Here is a 27,291-nt window from a genome sequence, read left to right as displayed (position 1 = left end):
CAATGATCAGTAAGTGTTCTATTCACCCTAACCCTAACCCTACCTTATCCGATTGTCGTTGTGTTTTCGGATTTATTCATGTGTTTTCGGATTTGTTATTTTGTTTTTTGGGTTTGTTAATTTGTTTGTGCATTTGTTACTTTGTTTTCGGATTTGTTATTTTGTTTTTGAATTTGTGATTTTGTTTTCCGATTTGTTAGTGTTTTCCGATTTGTTAATGTCTTTTGCACTTCTCAGCCACCATAATTTACATCATAATGTACAAATAATAGGCTAATATTTTAAACTGTTAGTGATGGGTGCTTGTTATTTGTAGATATAGGTTATTCTACATAGTTTAAATTAACCATTTTAAGTTAGCCTTATGCCGTTAGTACCTGCCACTTGTCAGGGCAAACTCGAACCACTGAGTTTTTGTACTAAATGTTACAATAATTATGTCTTTGTTGGAATCACACCCGGTTTTATATACACCACCCATGCATATAATCTGTTCTAACAAGACAATATTTTTTAATTATTTACATTTGTTAAAATTATATACATCATTCAGAGTTTTACAGGAATAACTATTTGGTTACTATTTGAACAGTTGTGCTGGAAATACATGCAAATAATTGTAATAAGCTGAATGGGGTTTTTAGAAAATCAGCTCATGTATATGTGTAACCCCCTCTAAAAATGAGGAACTTTCTGAAAACATGAAACTCCTGAACTTGAACTCTGAATACAGACTTATATATCAGTATGGTAGCATGTAAACTGGATAATTTCTGTGATTTAATTCACAGTCCTGGATGTTCATATTTTTTATAATTTATATATAATTGATCATTTATATTTACAATATATTTTATTGCAAAACATTCACAACAAGAATGCCTATGTAGAAACAATTATATATTATAGAAAATATAATATATCACATAACTATTTAGCACCATATGTAAACAGATTTATACTGGATTTTTTTTTTACCTAATACATTTAGCTAGCAATTTATATTTATAAATTTCAGTGCATAAACAGTGTTCAGCTATAGATAATGACAGGCAGAAGAAAAGCATGGATATCGAGAATAGCATGCATGTGCAACATAGTGAACTTATTTCCTATGGAACAGCTGAGAAAAATCCGAAAAAAGTCACTTTCCTGATTTTTTTTTAGGTTAGATTCATGTCCTTTTTTTTTTTTCTGTGTGCACCATTCACACAATGAAAATGCAGAGAGGAACACATCTGTGGTTATTAAACATGGTTGTATTAAGGTACCCCTAAAACAAGCCAACATGAGCTGCTTAATGACTGAATGCTGTTAACTCTCAGCTGAATTAATATGGGGTAAATCTAATAATTTACTTTTTACAAGAATGTGTCAAGTACAATAGCTTTTTTGGCCTAAGGTTGTTTGAGGCTGCGTTGTTATTAATTGCATACTGCTCCAACAAAATCTATGGTAATGAGCGACTGTTGAATTCAACTATAATACAGAATGTCATAAGGCTGAGTTTATTTCCTGTTTTCAAGGCTTCTGTGTTCCAGGAATATAGTCAAACAATGGCTGAAAATGCTCATGTGCAGCCTGAGAGCAAGCAAATGAGTTGAGCCTGGAAGTGCAGCCCAGTGTGTGTCATAGAACAGAGGGTAGTAAGGCTCCACTGAGCGCTGCCTAAAACACCTGTCAGCGATGACAAATCACCTATAATGTCTGGCCGCATTTCCAAGGGATGTACAGACAGAACATTGCCTTCATTTCTAGATGTCAGAAGTGTAGCCAAGGCTTTATTTTGATGGATCTCGTCAAGGAGATGGCAGTGTGAATAGCACAATGGTTGAAAAACTGACATTGTGAACAGAGAATCACATATTTCACTGAAACTTTTTTGGGGAAAAAAAACTTTCCTTTATGGTGTGTATGAAATGGCACCCTAATCCATATTAATATGTAAAGCTAAAAAAAAGGTTGAAATGTAATAAGACTATAGGATGTGTTCATTTCACTCTGATTTAATGCTTAGACTAAAACAATCTTTTAGTAATATCTCCAAACAAAATTGGTGCCTTTAAATATTCACTGCTTGAAGCAAGATTCACAGCACATCTACAGTATTTTACTGTAGACCCAAAGCTAAAAAGAATTGCTCCTTTGCAAACACTCCTGAAGGTTAAGCAGTGTACAAAGTGTCAGAGTTAATCAGTTCCGCTGAGCACGCCCGGCAAAGGTGACACATAATTATCATTCTTTAAGATGACACAAATAGCCAATAGCACAATACTAATTAGATAAAGGGAACGACTGCTCTTGTGAAGCTGGGGTGATCATTAAGAGATGGGAAAAGAACCATTTTCATTACCGTGAATAAAATCCCTCTAAAGGGAGTGCATGCTCCTCTCCAGTAATTCCATTCTACTCATACACATAACACTGTTTTTTTTTTTTTTTGTCATCTGTGATATGTATAAATTTATTATCTGAGAATTATAGATTTGTGTTGTGTTAAGTCTATTGTTGAACTGGCCTGCCTGCAGTCTCGACCTTTTACCATTTGAAAACATTTGGTACATCATGAAACAAAAAACACAACAAAGGACACACAGAACTGTTGAGCAGATATAATTCTGTATTAGACGCATATGCAACAACATACCACTCCCAAAACTTCAGCAACTCGTTTTCTCAGTTCCCAGATGTATACGGACAGAAGATGTGATGTTCCAACTATTTTAAAAAATATCGCACCCATCAAATTTAAAATTACCTTATTTTCTTCCCATAAAATTGTATATATTCTCAGTTTAAACATTTGATATGATTTTTTGTTTGATTGTGAATAGAATGTGTATTTATGAGATTAGCAAAATATTTTTTCCAATAATCAATCACTGATCACCACTGTTTCCGAGGATTGTTCAGTCACTGACTTCTATTTGCATAGTGAGTTACATGACAAGTTTTGACCAATGTTTTATTTATTACAGCAAGTCATCTATACATATTTATGGACATTTTGATTATCTATGTAAGCAAACATCATGGATAAACTATGACATTCAGGTAAAGGACAAAATCTGTAAGTTTCAGTTATCGTCAAACTCTTTTTTCAAGGTTGGGATGATGGAGTGGATTCACAACATCCAAATATATATTTTTTTACCCTGCAGTTCTGTGACTCATATTATTCCACTGTGGACAGTGCAGACCTTGTGCACACACCCTGTGCATGTGGACTCCACTCCTGCCTGTGGTCACAGAGAGAGCTTTGTTATCTCTAATGCCTAAGGCGGTTCAAAAAACTCCATCAACAATGCTGACAGTCAAAAGGACAGCTAAAAAATTGTCAGAAGAGCACCACAGGGCCAACTTCAAAGTGTGTAAAACGTTCATTTATCTCTCATGGTCTCTCAGCACTGGCTAGGGATACTTTTCAGTCTTTCTAAAACTTTTAATGGACCAGTTTACATAAAACCATAGTTTACCTATTACAAAAATAAAAAAGTTAATGTTGTCATAAATTGTGCATAGTTCGATGGAAAATTGTCTACTATAAAAACTGGAACAGTATGATAACCAAACGACGTTATAGAAATATACAGTATTTGAACATATTTAATCAGTTAAAACACATCAGCATTATATATATCGCCTTCGTCACTCCATTCTCAAGCCCAATCTGCACTGTAGCACAAAACAACTGTGTCATAAACGTATTGCATTCTAGTGTCCAGCATATATTGTCTATACTAGAAATACTTCTATTTCTCATTAACATGATGCTGAACAAAATAAAAAATAAATACTCTTACCCTTCTGTTTTTCATAACAAACTTAACCAATATAAATAAATATGTCCTCATTTTGATTCACTAGATCAGGGGCTAAAATTATTATCAGAATAAGGACTCTATTGGGGAGGTTAGTAAAGTGTGAAAAATCACTTAATACATGGATTGTATTATTTAGTGCTTCATGAAGATTACTATAGGTATTTACAGTAATTACTGTCTAAAGCCATTGACTACGCCATTCAGACCTCTAGGGGAATTTAGTTCTACTAACTGGGCACCAGAAATAAGAAGAGCCTTGCTGCATGTCTAACTTGTACCCTGAGAGATAGTGGTCCACCCAAGCAGTGTGGGGGGTTGTGATGCTGTGCATTGCGTGAACATAGTTTTGAGGTATATAGGTACTTGTCCATTTTTGTAATAGTAGTCAAGCATCAGTGTTTTACCTGTGAGGCCACAGGAAGCCATGGGAACAGATGTAGTGTCGGAGAACTTGGAAAGGTTAAAAAAACAAATCGTTCAGTTGCATACTTGATCAGTTACAGAGGTTGAATGGTGCACAGAAGTTCACATGGAGTAAGCAGCCTCTGTGCATCACAATGGACAATGGTGAATTCTTATGATTTAAAGTAGAAACTTGCATGGTTGTATCATATTATCAATGTAAGACAAGGACAGATGATTGTCCATAGTTGCCTCAAGGTTGCATACAAGTAGAAAATAAGAAAGAAACTACAGGTGTTGCATAGCAGTATAACAAATCACAGTTAAAATTGTAATGACAATTACTGAATGCTGTTATAAAAAAAAAAAATACAATTTTAAATAAGACTGGCATGATGGAAAAAGTATCAAATCCTCTAGTGGGTTATTGTATTTACTAGTGGTACTGAATATTAATTAAATATACACTTCATTTCTTTTAAGGTTTTGATTCTGAGTGGTCAGGTTTTTATATATATATATATATATATATATATATATATATATATACAGGGAGTGCAGAATTATTAGGCCAAAGAGTATTTTGACCACATCATCCTCGTTATGCATGTTGTCTTACTCCAAGCTGTATAGGCTGGAAAGCCTACTACCAATTAAGCATATTAGGTGATGTGCATCTCTGTAATGAGAAGGGGTGTGGTCTAATGACATCAACACCCTATATCAGGTGTGCATAATTATTAGGCAACTTCCTTTCCTTTGGCAAAATGGGTCAAAAGAAGGACTTGACAGGCTCAGAAAAGTCAAAAATAGTGAGATATATTGCAGAGGATGCAGCAGTCTTAAAATAGCCAAGCTTCTGAGCGTGATCATCGAACAATCAAGCGTTTCATTCAAAATAGTCGACAGGGTCGCAAGAAGCGTGTGGAAAAACCAAGGCGCAAAATAACTGCCCGTGAACTGAGAAAAGTCAAGCGTGCAGCTGCCAAGATGCCACTTGCCACCAGTTTGGCCATATTTCAGAGCTGCAACATCACTGGAGTGCCCAAAAGCACAAGGTGTGCAATACTCAGAGACATGGCCAAGGTAAGAAAGGCAGAAAGTCGACCACCACTGAACAAGACACACAAGCTGAAACGTCAAGACTGGGCCAAGAAATATCTCAAGACTGATTTTTCTAAGGTTTTATGGACTGATGAAATGAGAGTGAGTCTTGATGGGCCAGATGGATGGGCCCGTGGCTGGATTGGTAAAGGGCAGAGAGCTCCAGTCCGACTCAGGCGCCAGCAAGGTGGAGGTGGAGTACTGGTTTGGGCTGGTATCATCAAAGATGAGCTTGTGGGGCCTTTTCGGGTTGAGGATGGAGTCAAGCTGAACTCCCAGTCCTACTGCCAGTTTCTGGAAGACACCTTCTTCAAGCAGTGGTACAGGAAGAAGTCTGCATCCTTCAAGAAAAACATGATTTTCATGCAGGACAATGCTCCATCACACACGTCCAAGTACTCCACAGCGTGGCTGGCAAGAAAGGGTATAAAAGAAGAAAATCTAATGATATGGCCTCCTTGTTCACCTGATCTGAACCCCATTGAGAACCTGTGGTCCATCATCAAATGTCGATTTACAAGGAGGAAAACAGTACACCTCTCTGAACAGTGTCTGGGAGGCTGTGGTTGCTGCTGCACGCAATGTTGATGGTGAACAGATCAAAACACTGACAGAATCCATGGATGGCAGGCTTTTGAGTGTCCTTGCAAAGAAAGGTGGCTATATTGGTCACTGATTTGTTTTTGTTTGGTTTTGAATGTCAGAAATGTATATTTGTGAATGTTGAGATGTTATATTGGTTTCACTGGTAAAAATAAATAATTGAAATGGGTATAAATTTGTTTTTTGTTAAGTTGCCTAATAATTATGCACAGTAATAGTCACCTGCACACACAGATATCCCCCTAAAATAGCTAAAACTAAAAACTACTTCCAAAAATATTCAGCTTTGATATTAATGAGTTTTTTGTGTTCATTGAGAACATGGTTGTTGTTCAAATTAAATCCTCAAATAAAATTAATCCTCAAAAATACAACTTGCCTAATAATTCTGCACTCCTGTATATATATATATATATATATATATATATATATATATTGTCAGGGATTCCCCTGCCACGCCTTCCTCGGCCGCTGTCAGAGATTCACCCTGCCACGCCCCCTTCAGTAGCTCTCAATGTTCCTCATTATCCCGTACCTGCCTGAACACCGACAGCTGTGACTCGTTACGGTTCAGACTATATAAACTCACGTTCTCGAGTCACAGGCTGTCGGTTCTTGTGTTGTCATGCTGGTGATACCCGTGGCTGTTCGACCGCCAGCATTCCCCGCTGGTTCCGTATCCTGGTTCTGTTCTCTTGGGATTACTAGTTGCCTTTTACTTTCGTTTGGACTCAAGGTTTCGTTTTGGGATTACTCGTCTCGGCGGATATTCTTTTGTTTGTTTTCTCACCTCGGCAGCAGTGAGTGTTTCTTTGTTGAACTGTGTAAATAAAGACTATGATTGAACTATTTCGCTTCCGCGTCATCAGCCTGACAGAAGAACCGACCTGAACCGGCGGAATCGCCCTCCGCGATTTCGGCCGCGATGAAGTGGCAGCCGAACCCAGCCTCAGATTTTCGCCGATTCCAAGCTGCTTCCGCGGCTCAAAGCCACAGAAGCCGGAGCATGAAAGCGCGGCTGCGCCACGCCCCTCCGCGAGCGCGAAGGGATTTCCGGCTCGCTTCTCCGGGAAAGGAGAAGAATTGGGCGGGTTTCTAAGGAGCATCGGCGGTATGTGGAGGAAAATTTTGCGCAGTTTCCTCAGAACGAGCCAAGATCGCCTTCTGCATCTCTCTCCTGTCTGGTGACGCTCTGTCAAAAACCAGCAGATTATGGTGCGCCAATGGGGGCAATTTTGGCTCACTCGCCGAATTCTGCGAGCTTCTTCTGGGGATGTGTGGGATGGAGGTGGTGGATCTCCACGACAGTCCCCTTGAGGATGAAGAAGCTTCGTCCCATGGGTCTTCAGAGCGCTCTGCTCCAGGATTCTCCAAGGTGCTCGGCTTCGTTCCAAGGTGCTTCAGAGCGCGCAGCTCCGTTCAGGGTTCTCCACGGTGCTCAGCTTCATTCCGTGGTTCTTCAGAGCGCGTGGCTCCGTTCCAGGATTCTCCAAGGTGCTCGGTTCCGTCCCTGGGCATGAAAGAACGCGAGGCTCAGTTCCCGGGTTTCCTCGGACACATGGCCCTGCCCCTGGGTCAGTACAAGCGAGCTGCTGTGTTCCGGGGTTCTCGTGGACGCCTGCACCAACTCCGGCGTCTGCGAGCGCGCCCTGGCATCCCAGCATTCCCATGAGCTGTCAGTGCTGGCACCGGACATCTACAAGCGTGCTGCCCTGTTTCGAGGTTCCCGTGGGCGTGCCGCTTCGCCACAGACCCGTCACGAGAGAGCCGAGCCGCCACAGACCCGTCACGAGAGCGCCGGGCCGCCAGACCCGTCACGAGAGCCGGGCCGCGCAGACCCGTCACGAGAGCGCCGGGCCGCCACAGACCCGTCACGAGAGCCGGGCCGCCGCAGACCCGTCACGAGACAGCCGGGCGCCGCAGACCCGTCACGAGAGAGCCGGGCCGCAGACCCGTCATGAGACAGCCGGGCCGCCACAGACCCGTCACAAACGCGCCTACGCCACAGTGTCTCCAGGAGCGCGCCTCTTCGCCACAGACCCGTCACGAGAGAGCCGAGCCACCACAGACCCGTCACAAACGCGCCTCTACGCCACAGTGTCTCCACGAGCGCACCTCTACGCCACAGACCCGTCACGAGACAGCGGGCCGCCACAGCCCGTCACGAGAGAGCCGAGGCGCCACAGAGTCTTCACGAGGCGCCGGGCCGCCACAGAGTCTTCACGAGCGCCGGGCCGCCACAGAGTCTTCACGAGAGCGCCGGGCCGCCACAGAGTCTTCACGAGAGCGCCGGGCCGCCACAGAGTCTTCACGAGCGCCGGGCCGCTTCAGAGTTCCGCCGAGGTGCCGCTCAGCTTCGAGTTCCGCCGAGGGTGCCGCTCAGCTTCCGAGTTCCGCCGAGGGTGCCGCTCAGCTTCCGAGTTCCGCCGAGGGTGCCGCTCAGCTTCCGAGTTCCGCCGAGGGTGCCGCTCAGCTTCGAGTCCCCAGGAGAGCTCGCTCCGTTCCGAGTCCCCAGGAGAGCTCGCTCCGTTCCCGAGTCCCCAGGAGAGCTCGCTCCCGTTCCCGAGTCCCCAGGAGAGCTCGCTCCCGTTCCCGAGTCCCCAGGAGAGCTCGTTCCAGAGTCCCCAAGAGAGCTCGTTCCAGAGTCCCCAAGAGAGCTCAGGCCGCGAGAGGGACGTCGTACCGCCGCCTGGCCGCGAGAGGGACGTCGTACCGCCGCCTGGTCGCAAAGAAGGCGACGTCTCGCCCCCGGGCTCCACAGAAGGCGACGTCTCGCCCCCGGGCTCCACAGAAGGCGACGTCTCGCCCCCGGGCTCCACAGAAGGCGACGCCCGCCCGGGCTCCACAGAAGGCGACGTCGCCCGGGCTCCACAGAAGGCGACGTCTCGCCCCCGGGCTCCCCTCATGGCGGCGTCGGTCCTCCAGGTCCCCCTCATGGCGGCGTCGGGCCTCCAGGTTCCCCTCATGGCGGCGTCGGGCCTCCAGGTTCCCCTCATGGCGGCGTCGGGCCTCCAGGTTCCCCTCATGGCGACGTCGGGCCCCCAGGTTCCCCGCAGGGCGACGGCAGAGCTCTCCAGAGGCCATCCGAGGGTGTCGTTCCGGATCAACGTCCTGCCGAGGGTGCCCCTGTGTTCCTGGTCCCCAAGAAGGTCGTCGCTCCGCCGCCTGTCTCCGTGGAGGACGTCTCTCCGCTCCAGGTCTCCGTGGAGGACGTCTCTCCGCTCCAGGTCTCCGTGGAGGACGTCTCTCCGCTCCAGGTCTCCGTGGAGGAAGTCTCTCCGCCTCCTGTCTCCGTGGAGGAAGTCTCTCCGCCTCCTGTCTCCGTGGAGGAAGTCTCTCCGCCTCCTGTCTCCGTGGAGGAAGTCTCTCCGCTCCAGGTCTCCAGGAAGGTCGTCGCTCGGCCCCTGGTCTCCGCCGAGGGCGTCGCTCGGCCCCTGGTCTCCGCCGAGGGCGTCGCTCGGCCCCTGGTCTCCGCCGAGGGCGTCGCTCGGCCTCTGGCCTCCGCCGTGGACGCCGCCGGTTCAGGTTCTCCGCCGTGGACGCCGCCGCCCCGGTCTCCGCCGTGGACGTCGCTCGGTTCCGGTTCCACGCCGTGGAGATCACGCCACCGCTGGTCTCCGCCAAGAGCCTGGCTCAGCTTCCGGTCTTCCCGAGGGCCGCTGACCCGTTCCTGATCCCGACCGTAGACACCGTTTTGCCTTGGGCCCCTTCCGATCCTCCCCTGTTCTACTGCGGTGCTCATAGGGCCTCCTTTGTCCCGGGTCGGTTGGGGAGGCCTTCCTCAGAGTGCCCCGGCCCGCCTGGCGTTGGTGGGGTTTTGGGGCGTCGGGTGCCGCCCCTGGAGGGGGGGGTACTGTCAGGGATTCCCCTGCCACGCCTTCCTCGGCCGCTGTCAGAGATTCACCCTGCCACGCCCCCTTCAGTAGCTCTCAATGTTCCTCATTATCCCGTACCTGCCTGAACACCGACAGCTGTGACTCGTTACGGTTCAGACTATATAAACTCACGTTCTCGAGTCACAGGCGGTTCTTGTGTTGTCATGCTGGTGATACCCGTGGCTGTTCGACCGCCAGCATTCCCCGCTGGTTCCGTATCCTGGTTCTGTTCTCTTGGGATTACTAGTTGCCTTTTACTTTCGTTTCGGACTCAAGGTTTCGTTTTGGGATTACTCGTCTCGAGCGGATATTCTTTTGTTTGTTTTCTCACCTCGGCAGCAGTGAGTGTTTCTTTGTTGAACTGTGTAAATAAAGACTATGATTGAACTATTTCCGCTTCCGCGTCATCAGCCTGACATATATATATATTATTATTATTAATATTATCATTATTATTATTAGGCAACTCAAGTTTATTACAATGATTGTTGTAATCCTTATAGTTCATACACAGGGACTTGACAGGGGCACTCGATACTTAATAATCTGAGCTTAATAATGGATAAAATTGGTAAATATTTTTTAACATTTAGAAGTGTTCTCTAGCATAAGTTCTTTGTAAAAGAACTAAAGATGTTGTCTTTCACATGAAAGTCTTCAGGGCTGAAAAAGACATGACAATTTGCATTTTTTAAAAGTTATTTGTGTTATTTTGTTTGTAATTTGACAACATTAATTGTAACTAAACATATAACCCAGTTATTATGTTTGCACAAGCCGGTGCACTCTTAGTGCTGGTCCCAAGCCCAGATAAATGGGGAGGGTTGCGTCAGGAAGGGCATCCAGCATAAAATGTGTCAAATCAAATATGCGGATCATGAATAAGAATTTCATACCGGATCGGTCGAGGCTCAGGTTAACAACGACCGCCACAGGTATCGTTAGCCAACAGGGTAACGGTGGAAATTGGGCTACTGTTGGCCAAAGGAGGAGAAGAAGAGGAGGAAGCCATCTACAGAGACAGCAGGGAAAGGAGAAGTGAAGGAAAGTGGAGGTTTGGGTTGGTACTTTAAATGCTGGTACTATGACTGGTAAAGGGAAAGAAGTAGCTGACATGATGGAGAGGAGAAAGGTAGATATGTTGTGTGTTCAGGAGACCAAGTGTAGAGGGATTAAGGACATTGTAGCTAGACAGCATCGGATGGTGGTCTGTAGGATGGTTTTGGAGGTGAAGAAGAAGAGGAGGAGAGTGAGGACTGAAAGAAGAATAAGATGGTAGAAACTGAAGGAAGAAGACTGTATTGTGAGATTTGGAAAAGAGTTCAGACAGGGGCTCGGTGGTGGTGAAGAGGTGCTGGATGATTGGGCAACTACTGCAGAAGTGATAAGCGAGACAGCTAGAAAGGTACTTGGTGTGACATCTGGAAATAGAAAGGAAGACAAAGAGACGTGGTGGTGGAATGAGGAAGTGCAGGACAGCATAAGGAGAAAGAGGTTGGCAAAACAGAACTGGGATCAATAAAGAGATGAGAAAAGTAGGGAGGAGTACAAGGAGATGCGGCAGCAGGTAAATAGGGATGTGGCGAAAGCCAAGGAGAAGGCATATAAGGAGCTGTATAAGAAGTTGGACACTAAGGAAGGAGAAAAGGATTTATACCGTTTGGCCAGGCAGAGGGACCGAGCTGGGAAGGATGTTCTGCAAGTTAGAGCAATAAAGGATGGAGATGGAAATGTGTTGACTAGTGAGGAGAGTGTGTGAGGAAAATGAGAGAGAGAGAAGGTTGGAGGGTGTGGAGATGGTGAATCAGGAAGTGGATAGGATTAGTAAGGAGGAAGTGAGAGAAGCTATTAGGAGGATAAAGAGTGGAAAGTTGGTAGGACATTTGAGATGGCAGTGGAGTTTTTAACCAGAATGTTTAACAAGATTCTGGAAGGTGAGAGGATGCCTGAGGAATTGAGGAGTGTGCTGGTACCGTTTTTTAAGAATAAGGGAGATGTGCAGACCTGCAGTAACTACAGGGGAATTAAGTTGATCAGTTATGGGAAAGAGTAGTGGAAGCCAGGCTAAGAGAAGGTGACCATCTGTGAGCAACAGTTTTCATGCCGAGGAAGAGCACCACAGACGCCTTATTTGCTTTGAGAATGTTGATGGAGAAGTATAGAGAAGGTCAGAAGGAGTTGCATTGTGTGTTTGTGGATTTAGAGAAAGCGTACGACAGAGTGCCAAGAGAGGAGTTGTGGTATTGTATGAGGAAGTCAGGTGTGTCAGAGAAGTATGTGAGGGTGGTGCAGGACATGTATGAGGACAGTGTGACAGCAGTAAATTGTGCAGTAGGAACAACAGACTGGTTCAAGGTGGAGGTTGAACTGCATCAAGGATCGGCTCTGAGCCCTTTCCTGTTTGCAGGGGTGATGGACAGGTTGACGGACGAGGTCAGACAGGAGTCTCCATGGACTATGATGTTTGTGGATTATATTGTTATTTGTGGTGAGAGTAGGTTGGTGGTAGTTGAGAAGAGCCTGGAGAGGTGGATGTACTAGCTGGAGAGAAGGGGAATGAAAGTAAGTAGGAGTAAGACAGAGTACATGTTTGTGAATGAGAAGGAGGGCAATGGAGTGGTGCGGTTGCAGGGAAAAGAGGTGGAGAAGGTGGAGGAGTTCAGGTACCTGGAGTCAACAGTGCAATGGTGCAAAGTAATGGAGAGTGTGTTAGAGATCCGAAGAAAAGAGTGCAGGCAGGGTGGTGTGGGTGGAGAATAATGGCAGAAGTGATTTGTGATAGAAGAGTATCTGCAAGAGTGAAAGGAAAAGTTTATAGGACTGTGGTGAGACCTGCGATGTTGTATGGTTTAAAGACAGTGGCACTGAGTAAAAGACAGGAGGTGGAGCTGGAGGTAGCAGAGCTGAAGATGTTGAGGTTTTTGTTGGAAGTGGTGAGGATGAACAGGATTAGAAATGAGTTTATTAGAGGGACAGTGCATGAAGGACGTTTTGGAGACAAGGTGAGGGAGGCGAGATTGAGATGGTTTGGACATGTGTAGAGCAGGGACAGGGGGTATATCAGTAGGAGAATGCTAAGGATGGAGCTACCAGGAAGGAGGAAAAGAGGAAGGCCAAGGAGGAGGTTCATGGATATGGTGAAAGAAGACATGAAGGTAGTTGTTGTGACAGAGGTAGATGTAGAGGACAGGGGGTTGTGGAGACGGATGATCCGCTGTGGTGACCCCTAATGGGTGAAGCTGAAAAGAAGAAGAAGAAGAAGAAGAAGAAGAAGAAGAAGAAGAAGAATTGTAACAAAACATAGATAAACATTATATGTTGTTCTTTGATGGAAAAAAAAAAAAACTTTATGATATGGTACAGGAAAATAAGTGACAACACATGACAAGCCCTTACATCATATTTTATTCCCAAAATATTTTTTAACCCAGTATGTGCTATAGCTTGAATACTATTTTGCTCAATAACATCTAGCTATATGCTAGGTCTATGAGAAATCCTGTGAATGCTTTTTACAGCTGCTCAGACCTTTGGTCCTAAACTGCAACTCACACAATCTAATAAACCCAGTGAGCTCCAATTTGTTTTGACTAAACACAGTCGGGGCTGAAAGTGCCCTAGTTGTCTTCTGAAGAAGTTTCATCTGTGTGAGCTCTTGTTGCTCACCCCCGCGGCAATGTCTGCAGGTGTGACACCTCACTAATGAGACACTCTGAGACTTATTTTAAGGATTCAGCGTGGTGTGAAAACACAATCTGTTTGGGGTACGCTGATGTCAGAGAGAGAGCAGGTTAGTATGTTACTGCTCATTTCAAACCAGAATGCATACATTACTGTACAATGCAGGCAGAGTTATGTAAATGTATACATTTTTGCCCATGTTGCCTATATAAATATATAGCCTGTGTTGAGGTCTGGATGAAGGCCCTTAATCTTTAATGTTCAGCTGTAAATCAATAAAACTGTTTGACAAAAGCAAACACTCAGTTCAACCCAGTTAACAGCAACCAACTCCTTTTCCCAGAATACACCACAGCCTACAAACATGGCCACCCCATTGCACATGCACTGTGTCAGATACTGACTTCTAATCATGCACACCTGTCAGAAGTCACCATCAACACTATATATACTAGACTGACCGCTGCATGTTTGTAGATTGTGTCCTGATTTGTGGTTAAGTTTATTTTACCAGTGCCTTTAAAAAAAAACCAACACAAAAAAAACTACATTTGTGTCTACTTCAGCCATTCATGACAAATACCAATTAGATTAGCTTTAAGGTGAAGCTGTGTTATTATATCAAGTCATTTTTATATCATAGTCTGCTATTGTAGATTTTTTAAATTAATAAATTATAATAGTTGGTCTGTAATTCTCATTACATTACATCACAACGCAACCATTGACTGACAGATTGGTTTAAAAGAAGATATTTTTCCCAGATTCTTTCTTTTTTTTCACAAGAAATAGAAATTCACACAGTGGCAAAAGGAAAAAAAAGGCTTTTCTAAAATGTGAGAACAGACGCAAGACTTCTTGCTCTGATTTAAGTTCTAAAAGACATTTTTTTTCCATCACTGAAACCACTTTGGCATAACTTATTGAAGACTCTGAACCAGAAGGGCCATTAATCGTTTACAGCATGAGCTATTTTAAATTCTTTTATGTTCACTCCCTGACACTGACAAGGTGACTGGAAATTTCTTTATTTTTGCATGTCAGCATAGATTCCATTGGCTACCACTAACAAATATCCTTTACAAACTTCATTCATTTCCTATTCACAAACATATTAATGCACACTTTCATTGTGTAATATGTTTGCTATTATTGCCTATAAGCAAAACTAGATGTTACATGAACTGTACATCAATTAAAGGTAATCAAATCAAGCTATGGTTTTGTATATAGTCTGGATATAATTTTTATTTAAATACTCATTTAGCAGATGCTTTTATTTAAATCAATTCCAAGCTTAATGCACTCGTTACAAGTGTGTTTTCCTCCAGCTTACTAGAAACAAGTGTGAAATAGTTAGCAGGAAGAACATAAGGAGCCACAGCTGGTTTGGGTAAGTGCTCATGCTCAGGAGAGATATACACTCTCGGTACAGTATTCGGTCAAGCTATACACAGTACAGTTGTGAATTGTAATGTAACAATTAAAATAGCTCCACTTATTGGATTGAAACCATTTAACATTAAATGATGGAACATTATTTTCCATGATTCATTCATTTTACATTATATTCTATAAAGAAAAATGCAATAAATTTTATTTGGGAACATGAATTACCTGAATTCACTTTGATAGAATATTTAATATATTCCACAAGTCACATGTATTCAAATTTGTACATGAATAAAGTTCCTTGAATGAGACTTATGGGTTGAGAAAAAATTCAATTCTATTCAGTGATGCTTTGATGTTAGCCTTGTTGCCCACATTATAAGATAAAATGATTCATTATAAGAAATATGCCCTTAGAGTATCTAATCCATTAACATGGGTGTCCACATTATGTATATTTGCTAATTATATGCTTAGAAATGCAGTCGTTTTACTAAATTTTTTTATCAAAGAGCAAAATGTAGACATTTTCAAAGAATCCGTATAAAACCAGTCTTACATGGTTCATGTTGACCACTGAAGTTACTCACAAGGTCATATAGGACTGCCATTTCAATGGACCCACTGAATCAAGCAACTCCATATAATATGTCAAATCCCATGTAACATTGTTCTCTCCTTTCTGTTGTTGCTTCTTTACAAGTCACCTAGTCTCCTGTCTACACTATAATGGTGCACTTTAGAAACCTTTCTAAACCTCAGCATGCTGACAAAGCACTTTCAATTTACTGGGCAACATTTAACATGTGCACCAATATACAAAAAGTCATTTTGGTTTGGTATATATATATATATATATATATATATATATATATATATATATATATATATATATATATATATATATATATATATATATATATATATATATATTTATTTATATATATATATATATATATATATATATATATATATATATATATATATATATATATAGATAGATAGATAGATAAATAGATAGACAGACAGACAGACAGACAGATAGATAGATAGATCAATGTCATTTTATAGTACAGGTACATAGCAACAAAATGCAGGCTTTTTTTGTTTTGTTTTACCATTTAGCAAAAGCGCAAATAGTAGCATTGTTTAACTGACAAGTTCATGTACAGCCAAAACATTTAAATGCTCTTTCAGTAACTGCAAGTAACAAGGTTACTTAATTAATTCATTATTTTGTATTTTTATGTAAATCACAATGCATCAGCAATAGCAGTAAGAAGCATGTCAGTGACACAGAAGTTGCATATAAAATATTGTCCGTGTGTTGGAGACAGATTATTTACTTAAACATTCTTTTTTCCCCCCATCCGAATAGATAGATAGACTGAGCACACATTGTCTAATGACTTAAGTAAGTAAGAGGGAATTTGCATGGCCCCCTAATAAGTGAGAATGTGAGGATTGATTGCAATCTGCACTTTACTGCGCAATCACTTTTAGCCACTTGAAATATTGAAAAATGTAAAACAGTATTGGAATCTATAAGTGTCTAGAAATCTTTGCTGCAGGAAATAAGCAGGACTATGCTCTGGTGCCAAATTATTAAAAACAGCATTTTCAGCATCATATCTGTAAATTGAACTGTGCAAAACAAAAATCCCAGTCTAATTAATCATGTGCTCATCTTGGTGTGAAATTAGTGGGAAAAGTAATCATTTACAAATCTTCCACAGGTCAATTAGTGCAGGTGCCTGCAATGCATTAACAGCTCCTGGCAACAATATGAGGTGGATGGAATGATCGATTGGGTGGCAGCAGATGACTGATATACGTTTTTGAGGTGGGGAAACCCAGACGCTTGCCTCGAGTTCTAATTAAGAAAGTCAGTCGAGTGTAGTGCGCTAAATACTGATGGCATGGCAATGAAGCCCAGTGTATTTCTGTTGTCAGAACATCCGCTCATTAAAGTCATTACACTGTAAGAGGTACACTTGGTAAGTGCAGATGAGGAGACTGCGTATAGGTCAATGGGAGCTAGTCAAGTGTGCAGAATTATTTACCTGTAGGAGTTTTAAAGATGTACTGTAAAGCTTTTATACATCATAAGCACAATGACAATGAGGCAGGATGTTAAAAAGTTGGGTTTTGCAAAAAAAAAAAAACAAAAGAAAAAAAAAAAGTATCTGACTTTCCAGACTTTTCAAAAACACCCCAGGCTACTTAGTGAGTCATGACGCATTAGACGCACCACACATTACTATTCATGCCTTAGTGAAAAAAGGGAATGCAACGTTTTATTAGAAGAAATGCATTTGTGCTGGTATCATTTATTCAGGCTTCTGTCAGTGGAAGAACACGTAAAAACACTTTTGCGGACGAGCCTGAGTTCTGACTAGCCAATGGTGTGCTCTACCCATCAGGTTTATAATGAAAAATGACTCTGCCAACAGTGAGAGCTACTCACAGGCCGATAGCATAACAACGACTCCAGATGCTGGTGTCAAGGTGATGGGCCACTAAAAAGCCACAGCATCTTTTTGTATTTAAGGTGCCTGGTACAGCTCAGAAAAAAATTCTGTGATATTCAAAATGTTCAGCTCTCAGGTGTACAGAAACTTAAGACTGTGTGGTTGTGTAGGGTTATACTTTTTTCAATTATGTGAGATTTTGAGGGTGGTGCTTTAACATCCTGACACCTGGAAAATTAATAAATAAATAACTTACAGTATATACAGTCAAAAGTTTGGACAAACCTTCACCTTCAGTGGTTTTACTTTATTTTTATTATTGTCAACATTGTAAATTAATACTAAATACTGAAGACATTTATATTTTATATTGTCCAAAGCAGCTACATCTAGCTTTAAAGATAGTTTGTCAAACTCGTGGCAAACTCATAGCATAATTGTAGCAGAAGTGCAGTACAGAAAGTGCAGTAAGAAATTTCCCCACTGTGGGACGAATAAAGGTATATCTTATCTAACATAAAATCATATAGATACAGATCTAGAGCTTAAATTATTATTCACATGAACAATATCCACATGAATGGGGAAAAGTGTGATCTCAGCAATTTTAGTCGGTACCAGATGGGCTGGCATCAAAAACTGCTGATCTCCTGGGATTTTCATACCACACACAACAATGAAAAAAATAAAATAAAATAAAATAAAAAACACTCAGTGAGCAGCAGTTATGTGGGCAGAAATGCATTGCTGATGAGAGAGGTCAGATGAGAATGGCCAGACTTCTTCGAACTTACAGACTGCCAAGATTAACTTTTATAACCACTCTTTACAACCATGGTGTGCAGAGAAGCATTTCAGAGTGCACCAAACATTAACCATAGAGGTGGACGGGTTACAACAGGAGAGGACCACATCAGGTTTCACCAGAGGTGGGGAGTAACAAAGTACAAATACTTTGTTACTGTACTAAGATAGATTTTTTTAGTATCAGTACTTTACTTCAATATTTATTTTTTACTTGCACTCATTAGATTTTTACTCTAGATTATTCTACTTCTTACATTTCCAAACCAGGCTCAGTACTTTAGTTTGAATCTATTTGGTGACACTTTTTTCTCTTCTTATTGCGCGCCGTTTTCAGTCCATCAACCTATTTCTTGTTATTGCACGGCTTTTTCGATCTACCACTGGTGTATCATATTCTGGCTCTCACACACCACAGATGTAGGCAGTTTACGAAGCTAACAAAATACAAGGCTGAAGGCAACAAGAAGTATGGTTCACACATTTATTAGGTAAGACAATTTGAAACTCGTTTTGTATTTAGATATTAATTAGGGCTGTCAAAATGAACACGTTAAAGCGAATTCATTTTAACAGCACAAATTTTTATTAACGCATGATTAATGCATTTCTGTTTAACAATATATATTAAAAATATAAATAAATATATATAAAAGAGGCAAAATTAAAACCTTCAACGTAACACACATTTATTTATGACGTCTTTTTTTTACCTGCATATAAAACAATATAAACTCCACCCCAAAAATCATTTTTAATCAGTAAACATTTGTTGTCAAGTCTCAAATCAGCACCAAAATCCGCCATGATGCACACATCCGCCAATGAACCCTTGCTGTGCTTTTGTAAAGTAAAGAAAACAGACAGGGTGCGCTCTCTGCCGTCTCTGTCATCTCTCTTCACAGATACACAAATAAAACAACCTCAATCTCAGCGAATACTTGCCTCACAGACATATATATATATATATATATATATATATATATATATATATATATATATATATATATATATATATATATATAAAGCTCGAAATGTCTAAGTTTAAACCTATCAAATCACATCAAAATATTATTTGATTGTGTAATCCGTATGAAAGCTTGCAGAGGTACAGTTTTTTCGGTATCACCTCATTAAGCGTCCGTGTGGAAACAACAAAAATTACATTTGGTGTCCTGATGATTTATGTGTATTTAATTTAATACACCATAATTGCTTTGAAAAATGTATAAGAATAATGTATACAAATATTTTGTCTTTAAGCTCTATGTTGAGTATGGTTTCACTAATAATAAACACATTTGCATAAATCATTAATATTTGTACATGCCCATGGTAATTAGAGTATTAAAAACTTACAAATATCAATTTAAGGTACATTTAGAACAGATTAAACTATACGATAAATCACAAGTTAACTCATGACAATCATGCGATTAAATATTATGATCGATTGACAGCCCTAATAATAATATGATGTGAGGTCCAGTTACCAGCGTGACACTTAAACAGGTAGTGTAATAGCTGCTTTTTACTTAAATACATGTCAGAGCCCAAACTTCTTTACTTTAACTTGAGTGAAAAAGTGTAGTCAGTACTTCAACTTTTTACATAGAGAAGCTATGAGTAACTCGAGTGAAGGATGTGTGTACTTTTGCCATCTCTGGGTTTCACTCCTTTTATCCAAATATGTACTGTATAGCTACAGTGGGCACTCTAATAGTATCAGATTGATTATATGTGTATCTAATTGAATTTATGTGTTGTGCTGATGTGATGTGATTGGATGATGACATGAGTAAACAGGTGTTTCTAATAAAGTGGATAGTGAATGTAATGAGTGCAGCATTTGGCACAGGATAAACTCTGGGTCCACTTTCACCCTGAGCAAAATGTGTAAAGGAAAGTTAGACATTTCACCTAATAGCTGCTACGTCACTGTACATTTTTCACATATCCTGCGCAAGGCAACATTAGACCCAGGAATGTTGTGCAGAGACAAAGATCCCTGCTGCACACTCATACTTCTCATTCCAATCACGGCACACTGACATCTAAAACATTACCACATTCCAAAAGCAGACAGGGCAGCTCACCAGGCTTGAATACAAACCAATTCTGTATTTCTGCTCAACTGTCTGTTTTCTGAACCTCTGCAGGAAGATGTGACCTTCACAGAGAAGCTTGTGATTGACAGTCAACATAAAGGCAAACCCGCCTAATTAGATTAGGAAACACGACTCCGTGGGGGCTGCAGATGTGAAGAGCACGCTGATCAGTTGAGCAAGTGCCTTTTTTCACGTCTGCAGGTATTTGCAGTGTCCCACTGATAAGACACACACGCACACACACTTCGGTGCATGAACACATCGGTGTACTCGCAGTATCTGGAAACATCTGGTGAGGTCTGCACAGAAACCTTGTGCAAGAAAGAGAACCATTGTGCTATGCTAAACATGTGCAAAGCTAATCATTTCATAATTTTGTCTGATGTAGAACAATTTAGAAATGCTATTGATACTGACTGCTATGGAAGTAGTCATTAACAGAAAAAGCAACAGCATGAATGCACACCATTAATGTGCAATGAAACTTAATAGACAATGACAATTTTTAAGCAAATGGTGTTAGATTTTGTACGGCTAATTGATACTGAAATGGACAGAGTGCCTATAACGATGGTGAATGTGATGATGAAATGACTGCGATGTTTAGCTTTGCTTTGATCAAAAGGCCAATTAAGCGATCACAGAGCCACAGTCAGCCTGCGTTGTTTGTATAATGCAGCTTTAAAGGGCGCCATGAATCTTCTTGACAACTAATGATGCCACAGTCAGGCATGGATCAGGTAGGGGAACTTTGTACATATTCCAGTGGAGTGGTGCATAAAAAGGCCTGGGTGGCTTCTGTTGTGCTGAATGGATTGTGCAATTTATAAAATTCCTCCTGCATACCACGCTTGACAAATGTGATCCAATAATCAATAGAAGGTTTATTGCCAAATGGTTCCACAGCTGTTCGCTTATCTCACCCTTCATTGCACAGGAACTGACAAGTGCATTGCTCCTTTTCCCAACAGAAGCAAAATGACTCCCCCGAGGAGAGCACAGGACAGAGTGGGGAGAGGTGAAAGTCCAAAGAGACACCCCTGCAATCCCCACATGACCACTTAACTGACACACGGCAAGCACACACACAGCACAGACGAGCTGTCTCACTTACACCCAGCCAGCACACACACATGGCGATTGCAATGAGCTGTCTCTCATGCACACTCGCACAGCGAGCAGAGACCCTGAGTGCTACAGCCCACCTGTGCAGCTCTCTTCTCCAGTGCATTGTGAATTCTAATAAGCTTCCAGCAACAACGACTCTGCAAGCCAAGGTTAATCTATGTAGCATCACCTAGCGCCGAAAATGGATGTTGTGCTGCAGTGACAGCAACAAGCACAACAATTCACATGCAGCTCATCTCACAAGCTCCCCTATCTCAGTGTGTGTGCTAGTTGCATTGTGTATGATATGATTTCTGATAGTGAGAATTTCTTTGCCAATGGTAATGTGGGTTAAAATATTCTATTTTTGCAATCATGAAAATCAAGATTTTGGGATCGTACTGTTACTCCTTGGCAGACAGCATACCATCCTGTCATTAGTTTTCAATTCATGCTTTATTCCACTTGCATCATATTTACTTACCAAAAATGTAGAATAGTTAATAATTGTAGGTTGACCACTTGTAATTTTTTTATACATCACACTGCTCCTGGGTCTTTGGTTCAAACCCTGGTAAGTTCTAGTAGATTTGTCCTTTTTTTCCCCTCTTTTTGATTCCTTCTGGTTCTCCGGTTTGCTAATATCTCCCGAAAACTTGCAGATTGGTTATGTGACCCTGGCCTGGGTAAAGTGATTACTGAATATATACTTCGAATAAATTAGTTCCATTTAATGTGCAATGTCTATAATATGAGGAAAATTCCGCTACCGCTTGTTATTACCGTTTGTTATTACTGCTATAAACAGACATCCTCCCACAAACCTTTCTATTTCTTGCTTCTTTAAAATGACCAGGCAAGTAATTACAGCATGACATGTACCCTGTCCTGAAATCTCTCTAATATCAGAAAAAAGTACAAATAACAGCTCACCATTACATTAAACCAAAAAAGTGTATATATACATTACAAGAAAGATATATAATATAAAATGTGTGTGTATGTATGTATGTATGTATGTATGTATGTATGTATGTATGTATGTATTTATAAATATATATATACAGTGGTGTAAAAACGTGTTGGCTAATTTAAATATTAGTAAAAGATAACACAAGTGAACACAACATGCAGATTTTAAATGAAGATTTTCATTATTGAAGGAAAACAAAATCCATGGCCCTGTGTGAAAAAGTGTTTGCCCCCTGTTAAAACTGGGGTTTATCTCACCTGAGTTAAATTTTTCTAGCCAGACACCGGCCTGATTACTGCCACACCTGTTCGCAATCAAGAAATCACTTAAATAGGACCTGCCTGACAAAGTGAAGTAGAACATCATACCTACAGTAAAATATGGTGGTGATAGTGTGATGGTCCGGGGCTGTTTTGCTGCTCCAAGACCGGGAAGACTTGCTGTGATAAATGAAACCATGAATTCTGCTGTTTACCAAAAAGTCCTGAAGGAGAATGTCCGGACATTTGTTCGTGACCTCAAGCTAAAGCGAACTTGGGTTCTGCAGCAGGCCAACGATCCAAAACACACCAGCAAGTCCACCTTTGAATAGCTGAGGAAAAACAAAATGAAGAGCGGCCTTGTCAAAGTCCTGACCTGAATCCTATTGAGATGCTATGGCATGACCTTACAAAGGCAGTTCATGCTCGAAAACCCTCCAATATGGCTGAATTACAACAATTTTGCATATATGGGTGGACCAAAATTCCTCCAAAGCGCTGTAACAGACTCATTGCAAGTTATCGCAAACGCTTGATTGCAGTTGTTGCTAGTAAGGATGACCCAACCATTTATTAGGTTTGGGGGCAAACACTTTTGCACACAGGGCCATGTAGTTTTGGATTTTGTTTTCCCTCAATAATAAAAATCGCATTTAAAAACTGCATGTTGTGTTCACTTGTTATCTTTTACTAATATTTAAATTAGTTTGATGATCTTTTTTGATTACATTTTTTTTATGTGCAGAACATAGTTAAAATCTGTTTTCTCAGAAACGTATTAAGTGGTGGAACGCAATTGTTTAGTCCCTGCCTTGCAGTGAGAAGCCACAGTGACACTGCATTTTTTATTATTAAAATTGAAAACATATATACACACACACACCCCTGGCATTGTTGTGTATGTTTTCAAGTTTAATAATAAAAATGCAGTGTCACTGTGGCTTCTCACTCCGCCCCAGAAATAAGATTTGTTTTGTAAAAGCATTTAAACGCTAAAGAATCCACAGCAATAGCATTAGCAACTAGGACGTGGCTAGTGGCTAATGCTAGTGCTATGGAATCTTTAGGGTTTTATGTACAGCTTTGGGAATTTCTTTTAAAAGAGAAAAATTATGACAGTTCTGCATATCGGAATGAATGAAGGGTAGAAGGAATGAAGACATTTGTTAAAGTGTGCTGAAATAAGTAGAACAGTTAAGTCGAACATATCTTTAGAAACTTAATTCATAAATGTAAAACACACACTTACATACACATCTATATTTTCCAAATGGGGTCTAACCAATATAAACTATTTAATTGTATTTTTCCATTTATTTTATTTAATTTGATCAATTAATCAATTAATTAATTGATTACTCAATTTAATCAATATAATAAAAAATGTGTATTGCATTAACTTGATTTACTTAGTTTTTTATAAAATATAATATTTTATCAAGCAGCCATTCTATTTTATTGTTTTAAAAATGTAAACTGTTCAAATGTTGTTTGTTCAAATGTAGTTTCCCCTAACTGTACCGAGAATGAACTGAACCATAACTTAAAAACCAAGGTACATATTGAACTGTGTACCATTTCACCTCTACTACTACTACTACTAATAATATATATATATATATATATATATATATATATATATATATATATATATATATATATATATATATTGTACAAACGCAGTGCATTTGAAATTACTGTCAGGGCTGAATTTATATTTTAAAAAGTCTTCTAAACAATCACAACTGAGCATTCTATTATAGTATTATCTAATCTATTATGGTATAAACCAGTTCAAAGCTATAGTTTAATTAATTACTTTAGTTAAATGTCACAAGAATACACTTAAAATGTGAATAATAAACTACAGAGAATAATAACAATAACTACAGTGTAACGAAAAAGGATCAGCCCAAAAAGATTGCTGGTTTCTGTGGTCAGTTTTAGGATCTCTAAATATGTCTGTGTCATTTCAGATCAACAAACAGCTTTTTAATAATAATGGCTCCACTGGACAAAAAGCATCCTGTTTTGCCTGAAGTAGCAGTTTTACTCATTTCCTTTTAAATTTCCGTTTGCAGAGACATAAAATTCTGTCGTTTTTAAAGAGCATCCCAGATGTCATTCACAAGGGTCATTACAGAAACAAGGGATTTGTGACACTCAAGCAAAAATGGTGGCAGAAACTCATTACTGACCGTAAGCTGCTCCAATTTTGTGCAACTTTCAACCCTATGTTAATACTTTCTTAACTGCATGCATTGCATTTCTGATGCATTCACATTGAGGCCTTATTTTGTATATGTATGTATGTATGAATGTATGTATGTATGTAGCCTGAAATGAATGTGTTTTAGCATTGTCTTGTTCTGTTATGGTAGTCTTTCTTGCTACTGATATTTCATAAAACTCCTCCAACTTTCTTTGAATCCTGAATGATTGTGTATCTCGTATTACAGCTGCAATTCTTGGCGATGTTCCATGTGCAGCTCCACTTGCATAGTAGTGTCCAGGCCACCTTGTGTCACATTCCTAGTTTCTTACTGACCTACTGTTTGGGTTTTTACATCTGGCTATGTAATCAGGTAGGCACAGAGCAAAACAGCGCGAGGTGCTGCCCGATTTCAACCTTTTTTGGATATTAACCAAAAATAGCTTGATTCCCATTTTCAGTAGAAACAGCTGAGAGTTAATTGCAAACAATGGCTCTTCATCAGTGGATAGTGGTCAAAGGCTAACAAGATGACCCCTGAAAGGCTCACGTATTTACTTAGCTGATACACACTGGCTATTTGGTTGAGCTCACTTAAACACAGAGACAGATTGGAGTGTGGATTTATGTTCAGTAATGTAATGCCTGTGGATTCTGTGAATTATTATTATTATTTTTTTTAAAGAAACTATACAGAGCTTCGTTCACCAAATCCAACAGTTACATTATACTGTATGTAACGTAAACACATCAGATTTATCAAACTAATACATATATTACATTAAATTTATTTCATTTATATTTGTAGTTCAAGCATTAGAAAAAAAGGCTTCTTTTTTAGAAACCATGTTTTTTAATGTGTAAATCTACAAGGGGTTTCAGAAATCCTGGATGATTCAAAATAAATTTGTTTTTATTTGAACACTGATTAGTACAAAGCCTCATGGTGAATACAATATGGTGACTAGAAACCCAATAACTATGTAAGAGCACAAAGATGAAGTAATATAATGAAGTGTTTGAAATGAATAATGTGTTTCACTTCATTACTAATGAATGAACGATAGTTTACCACTTTGCTATGGGGCAGAAATGCTATTAGTAATAAAGGGTTTTAGTAATAAGACATTATTCCTGTTAATGACTCATATACATATGCTGAGGTTTCAGTGGTAGTATTTAGAAAAGACAGAAAAGAGTGCAGTTTTCTTTGTAAATAAAGAACTCTACAGTACACCATGTACAGATTTAAGCCATAGTTCTTGAGTTTAGGTGAAAACTAACCACTCAATTTGACTGTGTTTTACTATAATTACAAATTTGAAATGATCACATTTGAAGACACAATCAGAATGAAGTGGTTTCTTGTCAGAAGGCTACAAGTCGATTTTAGTAGCAAGCTACTAAAATCCCAACTTTAGCTAAGTAAGATAGTAAAACATATTCTTTACATATATACTAATAGTATTGTAGGTGGTGGCCACTGTTAGCATTGATTATTTCCTCAGATTAGTCAGGAACTTTAGATAAATTGTGTTTGTTGTAAACAGGTCAAAATAATAATATATATAATGTAATTACTCCAGTGGTTTTACCCAGATGATGGCACCTTTACTTTCCCTAAATTTCATTGATCACTATGAAGTATTAGTGCCATAGAAGGACTTTCAGTTCAGACTAAAACCATAAGAGATCCAGCAAACAAGCAGAGGGAGGTCAACAAGGAAACAGTCATTGATCATTCATTGATTAGAAAAAGGCAACAAAAAATAGAGTAAAAATCTCATTAAATATCAAGATTAGAAAATTAATTTATCAAGTTACGAGTTATGATTTAGCTGTAAGGCTAACCTGCTCTGAAACCTTAGTGTATACTTGGACTTATATAACATCTGGAGCAAAAAAAGCACAAATAATTTTTTTGGGTGGTACAACAGTAGATGATCTACATAGTGTAATAATACACAAACGGGTTACAATAGATTTGACTATCTTGGTTCAAAGAAATTCAACAACATTAAATGTAAAAATAGATGCATTATCATAATGGAAAAAAGACTCATTAGCAAATTGCAAAATTATAAAGTGGAATAACACAATGACAGTGGTTGCAAAATAAACTGTGTATTCGTGTGCCTTTCTTCTGTAAAATTGCTATATTTATTCATCATTTGCTGTTACTGGGTTCATAACAAACACTATTTTACCACCAAGCGATACATTTGAGGGTCCATCTACATAAAATGTCTGCTTACAAAGGTCTGAATAATACTAATCAGTGCGCTCTGTTTCAGTCCGCCAACCCCAATAAAAAGGAGAAAGACAACAGCCTCGGGGTTGAGAGACACACCAAGCAGTGGAGAGCGAAAGGGTTTTAGAACGGGGACTGATCACGGGCGGATGCCGAGAAAAAGGCATGCTGGTCCGCAAGGGAGCTCAGGCGGGCACCAAAGAAAGGCGTGCTGAATCATGAGT

The sequence above is a fragment of the Silurus meridionalis genome, chromosome 9 (assembly GCF_014805685.1).
Source record: "Silurus meridionalis isolate SWU-2019-XX chromosome 9, ASM1480568v1, whole genome shotgun sequence".
NCBI classification, from domain to species: domain Eukaryota; kingdom Metazoa; phylum Chordata; class Actinopteri; order Siluriformes; family Siluridae; genus Silurus; species Silurus meridionalis.
The sequence above is the reverse complement of the archived record's forward strand: the minus strand, read 5'-3'. Positions refer to the sequence as shown.